At 38.7% G+C, this 23,292-nt stretch overlaps 1 long non-coding RNA gene and 1 pseudogene across 2 annotated transcripts in view; both read right to left on the minus strand.

Moving 5' to 3' along the window:
• Positions 1-391: 391 nt before the first annotated feature.
• The window catches only part of LOC144251367 (uncharacterized), a 47,726-nt gene continuing 24,825 nt past the window's right edge, over positions 392-23,292 (minus strand). Inside the window, exons 2-5 of one of the 2 annotated variants that reach the window (XR_013342673.1) lie at positions 18,287-18,378; positions 3,578-3,864; positions 2,314-2,547; positions 392-1,128 (exon numbers count right to left, since the gene is read on the minus strand). This is a non-coding gene — a long non-coding RNA (uncharacterized LOC144251367). The remainder of the gene's footprint in view (positions 1,129-2,313; positions 2,548-3,577; positions 3,865-18,286; positions 18,379-23,292) is intronic. The other variant, XR_013342674.1, reaches the window with a different exon arrangement.
• On the minus strand, positions 20,938-21,816 carry LOC113178378 (la-related protein 1B pseudogene; annotated as a pseudogene).

A 23,292-nucleotide genomic window follows, 5' to 3' on the forward strand; every position in this document is an offset into this window, starting at 1 on the left:
CAATTTGATTTTCTAGGTGTCTTTCCTATCCAGTTAATGTGCTTTTGTATGTATCTGTCTAGGAAGCACATTGTGTAGTCTGCTATATGATGGTGAATCTGTATGGTGTTATTACCAATTTGTTGTTGCAGAAGGTTTAATATCCTGTTATGGTTATTGCTATAATTGCCAATATAAATATTATAATAAGTTTAACTGTCTTATAAAAAAGTTTCTGAATTTTATATGTGGTTGCCACACAGGCAGGACAAGACATTTCTCCCAGACGTTAAGTATCTGTTTCCTTGACTGCTGAGTATGCCAACTGTCGTGAGGGGGGCCAAATTGTGACATTGCAGTCTAGGGGAGAAATAAAGAATGTCTACATGCTTTTGCCTCTTTCAATGCTTTATTCACTCAAATTACTCAATACAGTATCACTCTATAGGTTCTTAATCAAGAAAATGACAATTCTTAATGCTAGGCACTGCAATAGACATAATCAATTCACAGCAAACAATTCTTGATTAATCAATTCACAGGAAACAACTCTAGATTTATTTTAAACACTGCAAAACACAATTAATCATGACAGGCTAAGGACAGACATTCCCTCTGCATGCTGAGTTCAAAAGTCTTAAGCCTTAGGCTTTATGTCCAGCAGATGCACTCATTTAGACCACGGTGATCAGGTCCAAAACCAAGGCAGGCTTTTCCTGGAGTGGAGTGGCTGACCAGTTGAGGAGAGGGTCATAAGGAGAAATTATGGCTCTCACCGAGGTACATATAAAACAGTAAATTTTGAGAGTGGTGAGAATCACTCAGAGGATCAGGAACAATGACAAGTGATTGGATGTCAAGTCCTCATCAGGCTCTCCAGCTAGAGTGCATCCTTGTTCTGACTGACTGAATCCCTGTTCATCAGCTCTATTATTTATACTAAATTTGGGGTCTTTTGACTCCCCTTTCAATCTTCATCAGTTACCACAAGTTTTCTCCATGACATCATTTACCCTGGGGTCAGAAACATCTGGTCTGGTGGTCTCCACCCTGATCTTCTTGCCTTTCAGTCTTATCAGGTGAGGACAGCCTGCCAGGGACTTCACACTGTTTATCAGGGTGAGGGGAAATAACTTGTTTGAGGCCACACTGGAGGGAAATGAAAATGGGCCAAGAATTAATTCTGCCCTTCAACACAAATTAGATGACTAGTGTCTGCCAATGGTGGGTTTCTTGTGTATAATTCAGCCAGAAAGAACTCAAACACCTATTTTCTAGCTATTTCAGAACCAGGACTAACTCATTGAACCTAAAGTGTCCCTCTTCTCATTGCATGAAAGCTTGGAACCTAACATAATGCAAATGAGAGACTCCAGCCAGAGTTCTTTATTCTTTTTAAATAATATGAATTTTGGATGGATGCACAATATCTTTCTTTTGATTAAGTGTTGCTAAGAATCTTGTCCAGTGCCTCACACAGGTGAGGCAAGTGCTTTAGCACTGAGAAAGAGATGCAGCCCATTTATGCAAATTTCCAAACTGCTTCTCCTGAGGCTTCACAAAAGAGAGCCCTGAGGCAAAGCACTATCTCCCCTTCAGGGGAACAGAACAATAGGCAAAAATAAAGTTATGGAAAGAGTTTTTGACAGAACTAAAACTATGGCAATTAATATTTTGTGCTGCTCATCCTGCTTAAATATTAATCTATCCACTCAGGGTTCTCCTCTGAAAGCCATACCTTTCACAGTGATTTATGAGTTTCACAGTGATGCTCAGCATTCTCTTCACTAAGCCTATAGATTGCCATCTCAGAGGGCTTGGAACTGGTAAACATGTTTACATCTATCAATCAGCACCATTCTGGTAGTTGCCAAATTTCAGGAAGAATAGAGGAACAAATAAATGAAGAAGGTCTTCCCCATCCACAAGACAAGCAGCATTCTATTCATTAGCCAGGATAAGTGCTGTGAATGTTTCCATTGGACAGAACACATCCACTGATGCATTCTTTTGGTTTCTCAGTAGAATGACAAAGAAAGAGGGACATATCAGCATAAAAGGGTAGCCTTCAGCAAAAGGACTCACTACATACAGTCAATTCAAAGTGCAGCAAATGCTTATCCCTCCACATACCAAGGGAATATTAGAAAAAAAAAAAACATATCCAAACACTTAACCAAACACATACACACACACACACACACACACACACACACACACACACCCTTGGAGAGGGTCTGCATCCATCCAGTGTCACCTGACTGTTTGGTTATACTCTTAGTCAGCTAAAATTTCCTCTCTTGTTTCAGTTCTAGTGTCCATAGGCAAACTCACCAGAGTTCTCATGATCCAGCAGTGATCCTGTACCTTCATTCTCAGGAAAAGCCCCTCCTCAGTGCTTTCGTGTCATTTCACCACCCACTGATCAGTAGATTTCAAGAAAGTATGACTCTGTAGTTGGTGAGTCCAAACAAGTGAGGAGACTGGAACCATGTCTGGCTCTAGGTGCCTAGCTATCTGAATTCCAACTGCAGGGAGTTCCATTGCCAAGGAAACCAGGGGATGTCACTGAGTGGACAGAAGTGAGATGAGGTCACTTCCCTGGCAACCAGTTTCTCCTAGCAGTTGTTTCCAAGGGCCCCATGAGAAGGAGGTTGCACCCATCTTCCTGTGACATTTTAACAACTTGAAAAACTTATACCATACACCAGTTGCCAATTCTCCAGACAGGCCTAGTTTTGTCCATCTTCCTTAGATTGAGAAGACACAGCTTGATTCAGACATATCCCCTTATTTTCTGTTAAATTATGACACAAAGAAAAGACCACCAACTCCAATTTTTAATCCAATTAAAGCAAAGCTTATAATTCTGGCCAGAACTCTCTCTCCCCAAAACCTTGGGCTTGGGAACAGTATCTCAGCTCTCTAGGAGCATAGTTTTATTGGAGAAAATGTTGCAAAGGGGGCATCTTGTTAACTTACAGTTAACAGGATTTTGACAAGCATAATACCCCTCCTGAAAATAAGGAAAGTTTAAATGACTGAAACTTAATAGTGCTCTTCTTTCCAAAGTAAAGCCCTAGTTGGTACGAGTGGTAGGTTCATTGTGTGTATTTGAACCAAGGAAGAACTCAACTATCTATGTCCTATCTAATTCATTGCCAGTAAAATCTCATTTCACACAAAGGGTTTCTATTCTCACTTCATGAATGTCACAAGTCTTACTAGATGCAGTTGACAGACTCCACCAAATTTTTTTATTTTTATATTTTTATGTTGGGATGGATGCACAATATATTTATTTATTTTTATGAGATTCTGAGGATCTAAGTCAGTGCCTCACATCAAGCACCTTACCACTGAGGGACAGATGAAGTCCCTTCATCCAAATTTCAAAACTACTTTTCCTGAGGCTTCACAAAAGAGAGGCCTGAGGCAAATCACTACCTCACACTTGTGAGAACAGAAAACTAGAGAAGAACAAAGCCAGGGGCAGACACTTTCCACAGGACCAAGACTATGACAATTAATTACTTCTACTGCTCATTCTACTTGGATTTCTATCTATCCAGGCAATGTTTTACTCTTAAAACCTTACCTTTCACAGTAATTTCTTAGTTTCACAGTGATGCTCAACATTCCCTTCACCAAGCCAATAGAAGGCCATTTCAGGTGGCTCAGAGGTGATACACATCTTCACACAAAGCCACAAGTACCTTCTTGGTAGTGGCCAAATTTCAGGAGCAATACTGAGACTTGTGAACATAGTAGGAGTTCCTCATCTGCAAGACAAGCAGCAGTCTGTTCATAAATCTGCCAGGATGAATGCTGGGAATGTTTTCATCAGACAGGATATATCCAGTGATGCATTATTTTTTCTTCTATCTAGGATGACAGATGAAGAAGGATATATCAACAAAGAATCAGTAACTATTAGCAAAATGACTCACTACTCAAAAATCAATTAAAACAAAAAAAAATAGTTTTCCTTCCATATTCTTAGGTATTATGAGACAAAACCCCAAGTTCAAACACACATCCACAAACATACATGAACACACATACCCACACCCACACACCTGGGGAGGGTCTTTGTCTATCCATAGTGTCATCTGATGGTGCCTCTCCTGTCTCAACTCTGGTCTCCTTGGGCAAACTCACCACAGTTGTCATGTCCCAGTAATGATCCTGTACCTTCATTCTAAGGAAAGATCCCTCCTCAGTGCTTTCATGGCATTTGTCTATCCACATATCAGTAGATACCAAGAAAGTATGACTCTGTATGTGGTAACTCAAGACAAGTGAGAAGACTGGGACTGTGTCTTGCTTTGGATGCCTAGCTACCTGGATTCCAAGTTCAGTGAGTTCCATAGTGAAGGAAATGTGGTGAGGTCACTTCCTTGAAAAGAGTGAGATGATATCACTTCCTTTGCAACCACTTTCTTCTACCAGGTGTTTCCAAGAGCCTCATGACATAGAAGCTGCACCCATCTTCCTGTGACATTGTCACAAGTTGACCAAGTTTTACCAACACACCCAGGATCAGGTATCCAGACAGGCCTGGTTTTGTCCATCTTTACTTGATTGAGGAGATAATATAATATCCCCTCATTTTGACTGACTCTCTCTTTCTCTTTCTCTCTCTCTCTCTCTCTCTCTCTCTCTCTCTCTCTCTCTCTCTCCCCTCTGTGTGCTGTGTGTGTATGTGTGTGTGTGTGTGTGTGTGTGTGTATATATATATATATATATATATGTATATATATATATATATATATATATATATATATATATATACACACACACATACATACATACACCTGCTGAGAACCTTAAAGGTAGATTCAAGAATGATCCCTGGGGAATATGAAGGAAGCAATATAGTGCATAAGAGGCCTAATATCATCTTCTAGAGGAAAAAAACATGGTCAGATAATAAAACCAGCCTAGTTCCCTCTTAAGATCAGGAGCCATCTTGTAAAAAGTTATAAAAGATTCATTTTTTTCTGTAAAATATTAGGATTTCTATTTAGTATACCCATATTTTCATGTTTTAAACTTGCTTGGAATGCCTGCTTATGACTTGAACTCACCCTTGCCTGGCTTTCTCTGACCAGATAAAACTCCACTCTAAAATCTTAGTGGCAACTCACAAATTCTGGGTTTCCCTGAACAGATAACAACTCTCTCTGAAACCTTAGTGGTGCCTCATACATTCTGGTGTTGGGATGTGAATTTACTCCCTAACTTGAAATGTTGAACCATTTAGAACATTAATCTACTATCTCCCTTTGTATTTTCTCAAGTAATGATTTCCTGATTCCCATTATCATCACAGTCAAGTTCAGATTATGTGCCCATTGCAAAATTTACTCTATCACAGTTGCCTTTATGTACTGGCAATATACTGTGAGGTAAAATAAGGGAAAAGTTGTATATATCCATTTAATTCTTTACTATTTAACCATCACCACTATCATTTCAGAATATCTGTATCACTCCTAAAAGAAACTCCAAACCCATTAATCATCACTCTCAATGTCTTCTACTCTCAGCCCCTAGTAACTACTAATCTACCTTCATTTCTATGAATTTGTTTACTCTAAACAGTTCACATAAATTAAATCATATAACATATGACCCTTTGTGTCACAGTACAGGAACAAAATAGGGCCACAATAAATATTTGCAGAATCAATGGAGAAACACTATAGGAAGAAAGAATTTATAGTCTAGGAAGAGATCTCAAAATTTTAGAGGTAGGAGAAACTTTAAGTGTCATCTAGTCCAAATATTAAATTTTATGGGTGAGGAAATCTAGATCTAGAAAAATCCTTGACTAACCCAGGAATAGTCAGATATTCAGTGGCAGAAGTGTGACTTAAAAATACAAAATGTTTGATTCACTATGTAGGAGTTTTTCTAGACCGACTCTCCAAAGTAAAAGTTTCTTTTTGTTTTCACATCCTCTACTATGATGCAGTGACCAGTACTTCACTAGGTGTTGGGCTTTTTACTTGCTTGTGTCTGAACATGGTTGTGTCTTTTTCTGGCAATTTAAAATAAGCCTGCTTCAAGAAAAATACCCAAAACATTTTCTCAAAATAACCAGGCCACTTTTAATCTCTTATATTCTGTTGCTACTGTTGCTTCTCCTCCCTTTGAGCAATGGTTTTGTGGAGGTCTCTTACTAAAGAATAAGCCATGCTTAATTTTGAAATCTCACAAGCTGATAGCCCAAGGAAGTGAGTTCACACATTCTCAGAGAATTGTTCTTATGTATACTATATCATTTTGTTCTGATTCATTATCTTAAAACTGAAAAGACTTTCCAACTCTGGACTTGAAGAATACAACTCTTTCAAATGTGTTTTGCTTATGTATTTGTTTGCATACTGGATCCACAAGCATCTGAAACTTCACAGGGCATCCATATCATTTACCCTTGTTTGATATATTGTCTCTCTGACAAGCATTATTGATCATATTGAGAGTCAAGATTTTTGTGTGGGGAAAAACATTCACTCCAGGCTTACATCTTGACCTACATCTCAAATACTCTATTTTAAATGGTGGCACAATTACTATTTTACCCCTTCTGTGTGTTAATCCAAAACAAAGATTAACTAGTTGTTGTTTTGTTTATTGAGACCTACTCTTTTTCTGCCCATTCCAAGTGAAGCAAAACTCAGTTTTTTACGTTTGTCCAAAAAAGTCATGCTTGATACACTAAGGATTTATTTTTTTATACTAAGAATTTCTGCACATTTCCCCATAGTTTTCATGGGAAAATCCCATGAACTGAACTATATCCAACACAAGAATTCTGAATTTCGACTAGATGACCTTCTTTACATATATATTATATGAAAGGTAACTTTGCTCAAATGGAGAGTATGTTAGGAGAAATGGGTTGAAAGATTAATAAAGCTCAAAGGAACAGAGATTTTCTCCAATATTAATTTGACCATTTTATTTTAAATGGAAAAGTGAACTTAGTGAATAAAGGAAAGTCTTTTCATAAAATAGTGTTAGACCAAGAGGACATCCCAGGCAGAAAGGGTGTGGGTAAAAAAATAAAGGGGAGGGGAAGAAACAAACCTCCACCTTAAACTCCAGCATGTGCAAATATTAATTAAAATGGATCTTAATTCTGGCATGGTGGCACACTTGTAATCCCTGCAGCTTGGGAGGCTGAAATAGGAGGATCATGAGTTCAAAGCCAGACTCAATAAAAGAGATGTGCTAAGCAACTCAGTGAGACCCTGTCTCTAAATTAAAAAAATATAAAAATAGGGCTGGGGATGTAGGTCAGTGGTTGAGTGCCCCTGAGTTCAATCTCCAGTAACAAAAAAAAAAAAAAGAAACAAAGAAACAAAGAAAGAAAATCATGAATTTAAAAGTAAAACATAAATCCATAAGGAAAAAGAAAGTGAGGGGAATTTTCTTTGCCAAAGTTCACCCTGTGACTTAGACTTGTCACAGAGCTTGTTTTAATAAATTATTATTCACTAGTTTAACAAATTCCATTTGGCCCTAATAATTCTGGTACTCCATGCTCATTCAGAGAAAATGGTTTCCACTATAGGAGCTGGATATTTATTACTTTTCTTTTGGTCTTGAAAGATCTTCTTTTTCATGCTACTTCAATTACTCATTCTGTATTCACTAGACCACTGCCATGTGCTAGGCATCTTGCAGGATTAGAAGCTGAGGGACTCAGAGTCAAAAGGTGAAAGAGTGAGTTCTCACTTTAATGAGATTTAAAATCCCTTTAGGAACAACAACAAAGCTTTTCCTAAGTTTTCACCAGGTGAGCACAGCCAGTGAGTGCTCTGCATACCTGACTCATTTTGGTGATTGGCCAATCTTGAGTTCTGCTACACTGGCTAACCTGGCCTGTTTGAAGACTGAAGTCTACAGAAGGCAAATCCTCCATAAGGTGAAAGAGGAATACAGGTCATTCGGGGGCGGGGGGCGGGGGCTGGTGGCTCATTTCTTAAACTGCACCAGGCACTGGTTATCTCAGCCTCCCAAGCTGCATCATGCCAATAGCTGGAGAGAACCTGGCCAGGTCAAGAAAATGCCCCAAGCTCCACAGGTGCTTCCTCCCAGTGCACAGCTCCTGGTTACCTGCCTCAGGACTAAACATGCTGCTGTGTCCTCACACAGGCCCATTCCTGCAACAACTCAAAATTGAATCTTAAAGTTGCTATACAGTGGGATGTGGATGTTGCACTGCATTTCTGTTTCCTTCTCCATATCCTTGTAATGTGTGGAATTTTTCCTTGTGGAAAGTCCACCTATAGCCTCCCCTTTCCCTCTTTCTCTGCCTAGCATTTCCTCTTGTCCTCAGAAAAGTTTGGACCCTAGAAAAAACTTTAAAATTAAAGTTAAAGTCTCATGTAAGAGTGGAAAAACTGTTAAAATAATGAGCTTTGGACTAACAATGCCCAAGTGACCTTTCTCTAGAGACCAGGGCTCTGGATAGGGCTCTCCTAAGCTGGTAGATGCCTCCCTCTCACCTGGACTCCTGAGGCCTTTTCCAGCCCAAATAATCAGGCTCATGAATAATCATCTAGGCCTTCCTGGGTGGGGCAACACTTCCTCATGAATAATTATCTAGGCCTTCCAGGGCCTGAGAGGCTTCCTTGTGAATACTGTAGTTTCTTTCCACTGGTTTATGGAGCGGAGGTGGAACTCAGCCTTGTGAATGCGCAAAGCAGGGGCAAGTGGCAGATAAAGCTCCACCTCACAGCCTGGCTCTAGCACAGGCTCTGGGACCCTCCAAATCCTGCTGCACTTCAGGGCTTGAGGGACATGCATAAGAGCTCCTAATGCCCCAGGAGCCATGAGCCCCCAAGGACCTGCACCAGGTTCAGGGTGCCTGTAGAAGCTTGCACCCCAGGTGTGTCCCTCCTGGGCAACCTATAGGAAAGGATAGCCTCCTAGAGCTTTCTGAGGTAGTGCCTGCCTGCCATGGTGAGGCACCAGGCTGGGCATGGGCTGCTGTGTTGGAGTCCCAGAGAGAGCCCAGGCCAGCACAGGGCAGCAGTGTTCAGGACAGGCTAGAGCAGCAGGGCCAGGGTCTCCTCACAGCATTTCTTGTGTATCCAAGTAAATATTTTGCACCCTGTAGCACTTCCTTCCCTAAACTTCCTTGGGCTTCTGCAGTGGGATTCCGAGACAGTGAAAGAAAGACTGAGCTTCTTGACACTTGGTTTTATTTTGTTCCTGAAGTAAAGGGAAAAATGATTCCAGCTGCTGAGAACAAGAATTAGAACAAAATGAATGATATGTAGTTAGCAATTTATCATGGCCTTCATGCAAGCCAAGTTGCATATCAATGTCTAGCTCCTTTAAATTGATCTTTCTTGATTGGCAAAAGGATCTCCATGTGAGTCATGTGCTTGCAGAAAAGCCTAAGGTTTAAAAAACTGGAACAGGAAATGACAGGGGCTGTAAGTGACTGGCTGCTGCTGCCTGCTTGAATGCCCAGCTGAACCTCTACCCCTCTGAAGTTAAAGAAATGTACTTACATTTTATTCTGGGATACTGTCTTGGATAAGAAAATTTTTATAACCAAGATTGTAAAGAAAAGATTAAAAAGAAATTATTTATTATTTTTTAAGCAGGAACTTACATTTTTGGTGAAAGTAGACAAATGACTCTACGCCAACTTAGAGTCCAAAGAACAGGGAGCAAAGTAGGTAAGACAGTCTCTCTCATTATAGAATTTGAATTTCTATTGCTTATGAGGTCGAAATTAAAAAAGAAAGAGGTGGGGGAAACCGTAAGAGGTCCATGGAGGATTGTGTTAGTTGCAGAGCAGGCTGAACAAATGTTAGCTGCAGGGTGGGCTGAAAACCCGACCCTCATCCATCTGGTTTCTTATCGCTTGTTTGCCTCAAGTCTGAACACTCAACCCCACTCAAGGCTGAACACTCAACTCTCACCTGTCTGGTGCAATGGAAACCTACATCTAGCCCCTGCCCAGTCTTCCTAAGACCAGAAGATAACACCCTTAGCAACTGCTGTATGATCCAATCACTGTATGCCAACAAGGCAGCTTGCAGGCCCAAAGACCCTATTAGATTTTGGCTATAAAAACTCTCTCCTGCTAGGCTCCTCTCTCTTTCTTCTCTCACTTTTGCTCTCTCACTCTCCCTTTAATTCTCTTTCTCTTTTTTCTCTCTTTCCCCTCTCACTCTCTTTCTCTCTCTCACATTGCTTTCCTCTCCCTCTTGCTGCTGCTTCTTCTCTTCTCTCTCTCTCTCTCTCTTCCTTTTCTGTTAGACACTGCCACAATAAAGACCTCTTGGTCACTCTGAGTGTCGTGGTCACTTTCTTTTCAGAGAGTGAGTCCTTGCCATGTGCTGCTGGACAATTTCCATTAAGCTGGTAACACATATTCTGTTACTTGTAGCAACACATTTGATTTCTGAAAAAAGTAAAGTCTGTATCAATTGATATTAGTTATAAATGTAAATGGCAATGATGTCTAGTGAAAAATGTTTGATGTGAAACACAGATTTTTTTTTTCATTTAAAATTTGTTAAATATACCTAGGTTGGCTCCACATGACCCAAGTACTGCAGGTTCTTTTCATATTGGTGATTATCCACCAGAGATCCCATTTATAAGGTTGATGTTATGTCTGCACTTCAGCCATCTTCTTTCAGAAATAACTTTGGAATCATCATACACTTCTTCTTTTTATCACCTGCCTTATTTTAGTAATAGAGCCACAAATAGCAATAAGGGAAGCAGACATTGATTCCCTTACTTCTAGGTTTCCAAATTCCCAATGAAGAAGAGGAGGTGAATATTGACTACTGGAAGGTAACTGGTGGACTCAGATACACCAAAGTTATAAACATAAGGATAAGAGAGAAAAACAATGAATATCCTAATGATAGGATGACCCAGAGTACATTTAAGGCATTAAAGAAAGAGAAAGGCTTTTAAGGCATTCAAAAAGACAGAAGTGAAGAAAATAGCTTCAAATGGAGGACAGACAAGAAAAGTAACTGAAGAAAATTTATCAACCATTATCATCCTCTGTCTCTTTAAATAATCAATTATTATTGTCCCATTATTATTCTCCACCTATTATTGTCCTCTACTTATTACCTTTCCAGTACATTTTTTATGCTCTATTTCTCCCTTTTGACAGTTAAAAACTGAACAGAAAAATGATTTATTGTGACACTATTAATTTGGTTCTTTTGGTTTCAATTTCATATGACACAGGCCTTTAATTAAGAAAAGTTTTGAAATACTTTTAAAAATTTTTAAAAATTAGATGAAAGAATTCATACCAAATATATGAAACAATCATCAATACTAAGTGAGGGTCTGTTATCACCAATTTAAATTCTATGGTATTCAATCTAGAAATAGTGTAGGACAGAGATGAGGAAAGCTAAGACAAAAGGTCAAGAATGAGGTCAGGAGGCGCCCCCTCCCTCCGTGCCTGCAAGTTAGGTGGAACTCTGACCACCAGCACATCAGGTCCAGCGGCCTGCTAAGGGGTGGAGCCGCCCCCTCCCCCCATGCCTGCAAGTTAGGCGGAACTCTGACCACCAGCACATCAGGCCCAGCGGCCTGCTAAGGGGCAGGCCCACCCACTCCCCCAGTGCCTGTAAGGTAGACGGGACTGTGACCACCGGCAGATCAGGCGCAGCAGCCTGTGGAGTGACAGAGCTGCCCCACGCTCCTGCAGAGTAGGCGGACCTTCGACCGACTGGCAGAGCAGACCTAGCGGCCCACCAGCATGGTAGACAGATCACCCCAATTGGAGGAGGATCACAGCCACTACCTGCCCTGCAAGGGAGATTTTTCAACTATACAAGAGCAATATAAATAAATAGAGGGAAAATTTCAAAAACACAACAGTTTCACCAAGCAGAAAGAAACGCCAGCAGTATGAAAAGACAAGGAAAGAAAGGGCCACAAGCAATGCAGGTCAACTCAACTTTAGAAGAGGTAATAGCTGCAACAGATGGAATATCAGATAAAGAGTTCAGGATACACATGCTTCAGATGATCTGGAGTCTCAAGGAAGACATGAGACAGCAAAATCAGACAATGAAAGATCACATTGAAAAGGAACTACATAAACAAATCCAGGAAGTAAAAGATCAATTTCACAGGGAGATAGAGGTAATAAAAAACAAACAAATAGAAATCCTAGAAATGTAGGAAACAATAAACCAACTTAAAAACTCAATTGAGAATACTACCAGCAGAGTAGATCACTTAGAAGACAGAACATCAGACAATGAAGACAAAGTATTTCAACTTGAAAAGAACATAGACAGCTCAGCAAGTTTGCTAAGAAACCATGAGCAGAACATCCAAGAATTATGGGACAATATCAAAAGACCAAACTTAAGAGTCATTGGGATACAGGAAGGCACAGGGCTCCAAACGAAAGGAATAAACAATCTATTCAGTGAAATAATACAAGAAAACTTCCCAGACTTGAAGAATGAGACAGAATCCCAAATCCTAGAAGCCTACAGGACGCCAAATGTGCAAAATCATAAGAGATCCATACCTAGACACATTATAATGAAGATGTCCAACATACAGAATAAGGAGAGAATTTTAAAAGCTACAAGAGAAAGGAAGCAGATTACATTTAGGGATAAACCAATCAGGAAAACAGCTGATCTCTGAACACAGACTCTGAATGCTAGAAGATCCTGGAATAACATATTTCAAACACTAAAAGAAAATGGGTTCCAACCAAGAATCGTGTATCCGGAAAAATTAAGCTTCAGGATGGAAGATGAAATTAAAACCTTCTACAATAAACAAAAGTTAAAAGAATTTGCAGCTAAAAAACCATCTCTTCAAAAAATCCTTGGCAAAACACTACAGGAAGAGGAAATCGAAAACAACAATGAAAACCAACAGTGGGAGGTAGGACAGTAAAGGGGGAAAAATAATCAAAGAGGAAAACAAATCAGGTTTAGTAGCATTAATAAACAAATATGGCTGGAAGAACAAACCATATCTCAATAATAACCCTAAATGTTAATGGCTTAAACTCACCAAATAAGAGACACAGGCTAGTTGAATGGATCACAAAACAAGACCCAACAATATGCTGCCTACAGGAGACGCATTTGATAGGAAAAGATATACATAGACTGAAGGTGAAAGGTTGGGAAAAATCATATCACTCATATGGACTGCAGAAACAAGCAGGAGTGTCCATACTCATATCAAATAAAATAGATTTCAAGCCAAAGTTAATCAAAAGGGATAAAGAGGGACACTACATACTGCTCAAGGGAATCATACACCAACAAGACATAACAATCATAAATATATATGCCCCAAACAACGGTGCTGCTATGTTCATCAAGCAAACTCTTCTCAAGTTCAAGAGTCTAATAGACCACCATACAATAATCATGGGAGACTTCAACACACCTCTCTCACCACTGGACAGATCTTCCAAACAAAAGTTGAATAAGGAAACTATAGAACTCAATAACACAATTAACAACCTAGAATTAACTGACATATATAGAATATACCACCCAACATCAAGCAGTTACACTTTTTTCTCAGCAGCACATGGATCCTTCTCAAAAATAGATCATATATTATGTCACAGGGCAACTCTTAGACAATATAAAGGAGTAGAGATAATACCATGCATCTTATCTGATCATAATTGAATGAAACTGAGAATCAACGATAAAAGAAGGAAAGAAAAATCATGGATCACTTGGAGAATGAACAATAGGTTACTGAATGATCAATGGGTTTTAGAAGACATCAAGGAGGAAATTTAAAAATTCTTACAATTAAATGAAAACACAGACACAACATATCGGAATCTATGGGACACATTGAAAGCAGTTCTAAGAGGAAAATTCATTGCTTGGAGTTCATTTCTTAAAAAAAGAAAAAACCAACAAATAAATGATCTCATACTTCATCTCAAAATCCTAGAAAAAGAAGAGCAAAACAACAGCAAAAGAAGTAGAAGGCAAGAAATAATTAAAATCAGAGCTGAAATTAATGAAATCGAAACAAAAGAAACAATTGAAAAAATTGACAAACCTAAAAGCTGGTTCTTTGAAAAAACAAATAAAGTTCACAGACCCTTAGCCACGCTAGCGAAGAGAAGAAGAGAGAGAACTCAAATTACTAGCATACGGGGTGAAAAAGGAAATATCACAACAGACACTTCAGAAATACAGAAGATAATCAAAAATTACTTCGAAGCCTTATACTCCAATAAAATAGAAGATAGTGAAGGCATCGATAAATTTCTTAAGTCATATAATCTGCCTAGATTGAGTCAGGAGGATATAGACAACCTAAACAGACCGATATCCATTGAGGAAATAGAAGAAACCATCAAAAGACTACCAACTAAGAAAAGCCCAGGACCAGATGGCTATATAGCAGAGTTTTACAAAACCTTTAAAGAGGAACTAATACTAATACTTTTCAAGCTATTTCAGGAAATAGAAAAAGAGGGAGAACATCCAAATTCATTCTATGAGGCCAACATCACCCTGATTCCTAAACCAGACAAAGACACTTCAAAGAAAGAAAACTACAGACCAATATCTCTAATGAACCTAGATGCAAAAATCCTCAATAAAATTCTGGCGAATTGGATACAAAAACATATCAAAAAAAATGTGCACCATGATCAAGTAGGATTCATCCCTGGGATGCAAGGCTGGTTCAGTATACGGAAATCAATAAATGTTATTCACCACATCAATAGACTTAAAAATAAGAACCATATGATCATCTCGATAGATGCGGAAAAAGCATTTGACAAAGTACAGCATCCCTTTATGTTCAAAACTCTAGAAAAATTAGGGATAACAGGATCATACCTCAACATTGTAAAAGCAATCTATGCTAAGCCACAGGCTAGCATCATTCTGAATGGAGAAAAATTGAAGGCATTCCCTCCAAAATCTGGAACAAGACAGGATGTCCTCTCTCACCACTTCTGTTCAACATAGTCCTCCAAACACTGGCCAGAGCAATGAGAAAGACAAAAGAAATTAAAGGCATAAAAATAGGAAAAGAAGAACTTAAATTATCACTATTTGCAGATGACATGATTCTATACAAAACAGACCCAAAAGGGTCTACAGAGAAACTATTAGAGCTAATAAATGAATTCAGTAAAGTGGCATGATATAAAATCAACACACATAAATAAAAGGCATTCCTGTATATCAGCAACAAATCCTCTGAAATGGAAATGAGGACAACTACTCCATTCACAATATCCTCAAAAAATAAAATAAAATACTTGGGAATAAACCTAACAAAAGAGGTGAAAGACTTATACAATGAAAACTACAGAACCCTAAAGAGAGATATAGAAGAAGATCTTAGAAGATGGAAAAATATACACTGTTCATGGATAGGCAGAACTAACATCATCAAAATGGCGATATTACCAAAAGTTCTCTATAAGTTCAATGCAATGCCAATCAAAATCCCAAGGGCATTTCTTGTAGAAATAGATAAAGCAATCATGAAATTCATATGGAAAAATAAAAGACCCAGAATAGCAAAAACAATGCTAAGCAGGAAGTGTGAATCAGGCAGTATAGTGATACCAGACTTCAAACTATACTATAGAGCAATAGTAACAAAAACAGCATGGTACTGGTACCAAAACAGGTGGGTGGACCAATGGTACAGAATAGAGGACACAGAAACCAATCCACAAAATTACAACTATCTTATATTTGATAAAGGGGCTAAAAGCATGCATTGGAGGAAGGATAGCATCTTCAACAAATGGTGCTGGGAAAACTGGAAATCCATTTGCAACAAAATGAAATTGAATCCCTTTCTCTCACCATGCACAAAAGTTAACTCAAAATGGATCAAGGAGCTTGATATTAAATCAGAGACTCGGCCTCTGATAGAAGAAAAAGTTGGCTATGATCTACATACTGTGGGGTCGGGCTCCAAATTCCTCAATAGGACACCCATAGTGCAAGAGTTAACAACAAGGATCAACAAATGGGACTTACTCAAACTAAAAAGTTTTTTCTCAGCAAAAGAAACAATAAGAGAGGTAAACAGTGAGCCTACATCCTGGGAACAAATCTTTACTCCACACACTTCAGATAGAGCCCTAATATCCAGAGTATACAAAGAACTCAAAAAATTAGACAATAAGATAACAAATAACCCAATCAACAAATGGGCCAAGGACCTGAACAGACACTTTTCAGAGGAGGACATACAATCAATCAATAAGTACATGAAAAAATGCTCACCATCGCTAGCAGTCAGAGAAATGCAAATCAAAACCACCCTAAGATACCATCTCACTCCAGTAAGATTGGCAGCCATTAGGAAGTCCAACAACAACAAGTGCTGGAGAGGATATGGGGAAAAGGGCACTCTTGTTCATTGTTGGTGGGACTGCAAATTGGTGCAGCCAATTTGGAAACCAGTACGGAGATTTCTTGGAAAGCTGGGAATGGAACCACCATTTGACCCAGCTATTCCCCTACTCGGTCTATTCCCTAAAGTCCTAATAAGAGCATGTTACAGGGACACTGCTACATCGATGTTTATAGCAGCACAATTTACCATAGCAAGATTGTGGAACCAGCCTAGATGCCCTTCAATAGATGAATGGATAAAAAAAATGTGGCATTTATACACAATGGAGTATTACTCTGCATTAAGAAATGACAAAATCATAGAATTTGGAGGGAAATGGATGGCATTAGAGCAGATTATACTAAATGAAGCTAGCCAATCCTTAAAAAACAAATGCCAAATGACTTCATTGATATAAGGGGAGTAACTAAGGACAGGGTAGGGACGAAGAGCTAGAGAAGAAGATTAACATTAAACAGGGATGAGAGGTGGGAGGGAAAGGGAGAGAGAAGGGAAATTGCATGAAAATGGAAGTTGATCCTCAGGGTTATACAAAATTACATATAAGAGGAAAGGAGGGGTAAGAGAAGAATAATACAAGTGGAAGAAATGATTTACAGTAGAGGGGATAGAGAGAGAAGAGGGGAGGGGAGGGGAGGGGAGGGGAGGGGAGGGGAGGGGGGATAGTAGAGAATAGGATAGACAGCAGAATACATCAGACACTAGAATGGCAATATGTAAATCAATGGAAGTGTAATTGATGTGATACAGCAATCTGTATACGGGGTAAAAATGGGAGTTCATAACCCACTTGAATCAAACTGTGAAATATGATATATTAAGAACTGTGGAATGTTTTGAACTACCAACAATAAAAAAATAATTGACTATAGAAGAGTGATTGACAACTTTGTCAATTTACTCTTTGATTAGGCCTTCCTCATTTGTCATTTCAGTTTGGAAAAAGTGTTATGAGGGCTAGGGGTAAAGTAGTCATTGAACCCTATCTCTGAGTTTTGCCTAAGCTTGCAAAAGAGAATATCTTTGTGAATATCTGTAGCAATGACAAAAAATTCATTTTCTAAGCCCCTAGGGTTTTCTAATTTTGTTTCTGCAGAACTTAATCTGCCCCACAAAGTATGTTTGGTCCTTTAAAGTTTTTCTAGTAATGTATATAAAGGAAACTTGTAACATTGGTTTCCCTAGGCAGGAGAAGTGAGAGCAGGAAAGATACTTACTTTTTACTAAATCTTTTTTATAAGTACCGTGCACTAACCAATTGTGCCATTGGATCTCTGGTTTTGCTATACCTATTTTAAAAGATATTAAACATAAGATTTTTCATTTTAATCATTTAATTATATAAATCAATGGCATTAATTATTCACATTTTTGTGCTACCTTCACCATTATGGGGTTCAGACTTTTTCATTACTTCAAGCAAAAACTCTAAAGTACTCTTGAAGCAATATCTTCCCATTCTCCTTTCTTCTCAACCCCTGGTAACCTCTGTTGTCCTTTATATATTTATGAATTTTCCTATTGTATGTATTTCATATAAATAGAATCACATAATGCTTATTCTTTTGAATCTGTCTTATGTAACATAATGTTTTCAAGGGTCACCATGTTGTAGCATGTTTCAGAACTTTTTTACTTTTATGACTGAGTAATATATCATTACATGCACTCATGCACATGTGCGCGTATGCGCGCATGTACACACACACACACTGTTTTTTGTTTATCCATTCATGTTGATGAACACTTGGGTTTTCACCTCTGACTGTGGTCAATAAAACTACAATGAACATTGGCATGCAAAAAAAAAAAAAAAAAAAGAATGAGGTCAAAGATGGGATACAGCTGGGACTCTTGGAAAGACAAGCCACACATTCTCACTTACTATTTCTTCTACTCCTCTTGTTCTCTTATGGCACTTGAAATGCTGAAATCCTCCAGGGAATGGCTTACCCATCTCGTTTTTTAAGTCATAACCTGTAAAACAGGATACATTGGTCTCATACCTCTTAGTGTCAATGTTACCACATTTACATAATCAGCATTGGCATTTCTACTGGTCGTTGGAATTATACACTGAAGTGCTTATATAATATTCCCATTTAAATATCTTAGAGACATCTTATATTTAATATATCTGAAAGAAATATCTATGATTCTCAGCTCCAGCTGATAAAATATTTCTCAGTTGTTTTAGTCCAGGACCTCAGAGAAATAGTCCTGATATGCAATTAAATATGAAAGAAAATTATTAGGGCATATTAGTTTCCTGTAATAAAAATCCAATTTACTCCTTAACAACCATGGAAGACAGAAGTGAGCATCAATATGTTGGAAAGGCCACACTGCCTCCACATTCTGTAGAGGAAATTTCCTCCCTTGAATATTCCAGTTTCTTGGATCATTGAACTTTCTCATCTTTCTTGGATTGTAGTCACACTACACCTATATCTCCCTCTGTGTTCACATCACATCCTTCCCTTCTTTATATGATCTCATTTTCTGTTATATCAAAGATTCTTCTGGCATACCCATATAATATCACTTTTCATTGGATTTAGGTCAGACAAAGATAATCCAGAATGGTTTCTTAATTGAAAAACCTCAATTTCATCACATATGCAAAAATTCTTTTCTCAAAGAAGTTAACATTTACCAATATCAAGGTTTGAGATGAAAAAAAAATATCTTTATGGAAGTGACAATTCAACCTACTGTAGTCATCCTCTGGCCTGTCAGAATCCATGTGCATCTTATGTGCAAAATATATTTAATCAATCCTAACATCCCCAGAAATCTCAACCAGAATCTCATGTCTGTATCATCATCTCTATATCATCATCTCTGTATCATTAGCTCAAAAGTTACAACTCATCATTTAACTCATTTAAATGGGTGAAACTCTGGATATAATCCAAAATCAGATAAAATTACTCTCCATTTGTGGACCTATGAATCTAGAAAGCAAATTATTTGCCCTCAAAATTGATGGTAGGACTGATATAGCATATATATTCCATTTCAGAAGAAAGAAATTATATATATGTAAAGGAAGTTCACCAGTCCTAATCAAGTTCAAATCTAGGAAGAAAAATTTTGCCAAGTTTTAAGGGCTGGAGGGTAATCTTTGACTTGCAGCTCCCCTCACTAGACTCAAAGATGGCCCCCAGGCCTCAGATTCCATTTAGTTTATTCACTCTTCTCCTTGCTCCACAAACATCTGCCTTAAAGTCCATTCTGCCTTTTCCTTAAAGGGTCATACATATTTGCAGCTTAATGGCTCAACATCCTTAATTCTTGCCTTCAGAATTTTGGAAGTCTAAGGGTTTCTAACATATGCCTGAATTTTGTTTTTGTTAGCCCACATACAAAAAAATCTGGTTTTATCAGTGCTGTTTCGGAACTAAACCATTCTCAAATTCTGCTTGTCTGTATGCATCATAAAGATACACATTATTAGAAAGGACAGTCCTCTACATAGCTTTCATGCACCATTTGTAGTTTTGGCTTCTGATGAAATCTTTAAATAGATACATGATTCAAAATTTTTCAGCATAAAGTTGACCAGATTGACGTTTTTTATGATTTTGTTCTTGTAATTTTATTAACAATACATAAATATTAATGGACAGGCACCACCAACTTGACTGACCTAAATTAACTATCCTGTGGAAAAAGTGTTTTCTATATTTTCCATCTTACCAATGATTCTTCATAAGCTGGTTAAAAATGTCATGTTGAACCCAAGTTTACATAATAAATAAGTTTAACTTTTACAATCAGCCACTATATCTATGAAAAACAAGCAGACAAGCAATGACACATTTCTTCAACTTTTTAAAACACTTGCCCAAGTTGCTTGCTGCAATTAGAAGTACATGGCTGACAAAGAAATATGAGATAAAAAAATTCTGTGAAACTGTCCAACATTAATGCTTTTCTGATGGGAAGGACTTATACTGATGTATCAAAAATACATTTTAAAGAATATTGGAAAAATACCCTTGCTTATTTATTTAATTTCTTACCCCTTAAATGTCCACATTAATAAATCTTACAGTCCATTGAAACATGTTAACATGTGAGTTATGCAATGTTCACCATGGCAAAGGGCAGATCAAGAGCCAAAGGCCTGGAAAGCTGAGAAATGCTACACATTCCTTTCTGTCTCTGCTTTATTGACTTGGATACAAATACATATGCCTGGAAACAAAAGACAGAACCTTTAAGTATTTCTACAGTGATAACAATTAGCTTCCCCCTCAAATAAAAGTAGCCATGCTGTCTAAGTCCAGCCACACAGAAAAGAACAGGCAGCTCCTGGAATGTCAGCAGGGGTCCTCAGCTGTGTCTCAGGTCGTGACACAGGTGGTCATCTCCACTGACATGCAGCCCAGGGGTCAGAAGTGGATATTCTCACACAGAAGACAGTCTGGTGGCTTCCATCTCTACAGCACGGTTTGTTCCAGTATTTACAATGCATTTCAGTGGGCCACCTGCTATACTGAACATCCCCATCAGATGACATCCAGGGCATCAGTAGATCATCACCCTGACTGCATGTGAGCAAAAGGCTTGTCCTTGCACAAACTCTGGACAATCCATCAGCTGAGAGAAGTCTGTCTGTGGCATACTTCTGGGAGAAAGGCCTTGGATTGGCCACTTTTCTGGTTCTATCTTCTCCTCATTTTCTCATCCACAACTTCTACTTCTGTGCTATCCTCTAAAATGAGATTAAGATTTGGGTGAGAGCCTGAACACAGTGAAATCCAGCAATCAGTGAAAAAGGCAAGAAACCTTGTTCATCCATCTTTCTCTGAAGAAAGAAGTCATGTTCCAAGTTTTCTATACTGAAGTAATATTCAATTCAATGCTTAAATATTCTTTAAGCAATGCTTCTTCTGCATAATACACCTGTACACCCATACTGTCCTCATAGTAATACATCATACTGGTGTTAATTTCTGTTTGAAATGGCTGATCTGTCCTTTCACCATATTCTTGGTAACCATATGAATAATCAAAGTGCACTCGGGGGTTTCCTCTGCCACATCCTGTTCCCCGTCCTGGTCCTCTTCCTCGACCCCTGAAGGAACGTCAGATATGACCCCCTCACTCTGCACACTGGACAGTTCATCTTGATCATCTCTTTTTTCTCTGTCTCGCTCCAAACTTCATGTGTTATGTCTCCTGTTATTATAGGAGGACTTATTTGCTTCAGGTTGACACGGAGAGCTGTTGCAGGATCCAGGTCTCTCCTGACTCTCTGGTCTGTTACTCCTCATTTTAACCTTCTCTCCTTTTTTCCTTTTATAATTTGTTCCTTCTTATTTCCTTGGATGACGACACACTCTGAGACTGCAAAACGGTTTTTCCAGTGCTCACTAACTCTCTGGGTTTTGGCCAGTTTGCCATATTGCGGAAATAACTGTCCTTACTGGATTTCCTTGTCTAGAGTTTTCCTGCGTTTATACTGAGCTCTGTCTGCAAGGTCTCCATCCGGGCTGCAGCGCCCAGTAATGGGAGGGATAAGTGCTCAGGAGGCTTTTTGGTCCAGGGGTTCTCCTTGGGCAGTGGCAGCCTCTCCTCAGGGCCCCGGCCCAGCAGCTCCTGGGTGTCCTTGGCTTGTGGCTCCCCGACAAAGGGGCCCCGGGTCTCCCACATCTTGTGAACCCAGTGGAGCACCCAGGCCTGCAGGAGCACCCATGCCTGCAGGGGCATAGCTGCCTGGGGCACACTGTGGCCCAGCAATGGCAGCTTAGGACTCTCCCCACACCCTTGTGCTCATGGCCACCCTCTCCGCCTCCCTTCCCTCCTGGTCCAAAAAAGAAAAAAATAGGCTGTCCCCTTAACACTTTCCTTGGGAATCCCTTAAGCTAAAGTTCATCACAAATTCTGCTTTGCATAAAAAAGAACAAAACTCAAGATAAGTTTTGTTCACTATATTTCAGAATTACCTTTCCTCACATTCCCAGTTATATATGCTTCACTTCTCCCTTAAAACACAGCAGGAGGGGACCTAACACTCATATTTATGCCAATGTTCTGTTTATGGAATATATTTATCAACTAAGGCACTAGAGATTTCTAAGTTCTCACCAGACCAGTTTTGAAATTCCTGTCTACCAACAGTCCCTTTAGATGTTTTTTTAGTCATGATTCTCCAAATTCTTCCAGTCTTCAACTTTTATCCAATTCTAAAGTCTCATTAATAATTTCTGGCCCTTCAGTATCCGTGTATTTATTTTATGGCTGATAACATTGGGTGACATTGGTTCTTCTGTCTGTCCCAAATTTTCCTCTTCCTATCTCTTAGAGTAACAAGTCATTTGCTATGGCACTCAGATAATTCTGGGTCATCTCTTTATCTCAAGAGCCTTTACTTTGTTAAAAATGCAAAGATAATATTTTCCTTAACAGTGTAATCTGTATGGGTTTCAGAATTTGGACATGGAGACTTCACATTGAAAGCCACCATTTCATCCACTCCATGTGAAACATGCCTGTGTGAGAGGACATGGACGCTGCCTATAGGTTGTTGATAAAGTAAACTGACCACAATGAAAACTGGTACCTAATGGTAAGTTTATGAAAGGCTTATGTGGAAGTGTTGTAAACAATAGGAAAGATTTCCCAAAGCAATCTTTCTACTATATTAATTGTATCTTTGTAGAATTGCTCATTTAGCTCCTATCTGCATCTCATCTCTTCCAGCCTGCAGCAAAAGCTATCTAACTCCTCCTCCTATTTCCCTATAATACAGGCCTCACACTATACTCACTGTTATGCCTTGAGCACATTCCAAATTTCTGTCTTTATATAACAAAGACATAATGAGATAAACCATGTATATGCTGGAGTTGTAAAAGAATAAATTATATTTACTTATTT

Source organism: Urocitellus parryii (assembly GCF_045843805.1).
Source record: "Urocitellus parryii isolate mUroPar1 chromosome 13 unlocalized genomic scaffold, mUroPar1.hap1 SUPER_13_unloc_13, whole genome shotgun sequence".
Lineage (NCBI taxonomy): Eukaryota > Metazoa > Chordata > Mammalia > Rodentia > Sciuridae > Urocitellus > Urocitellus parryii.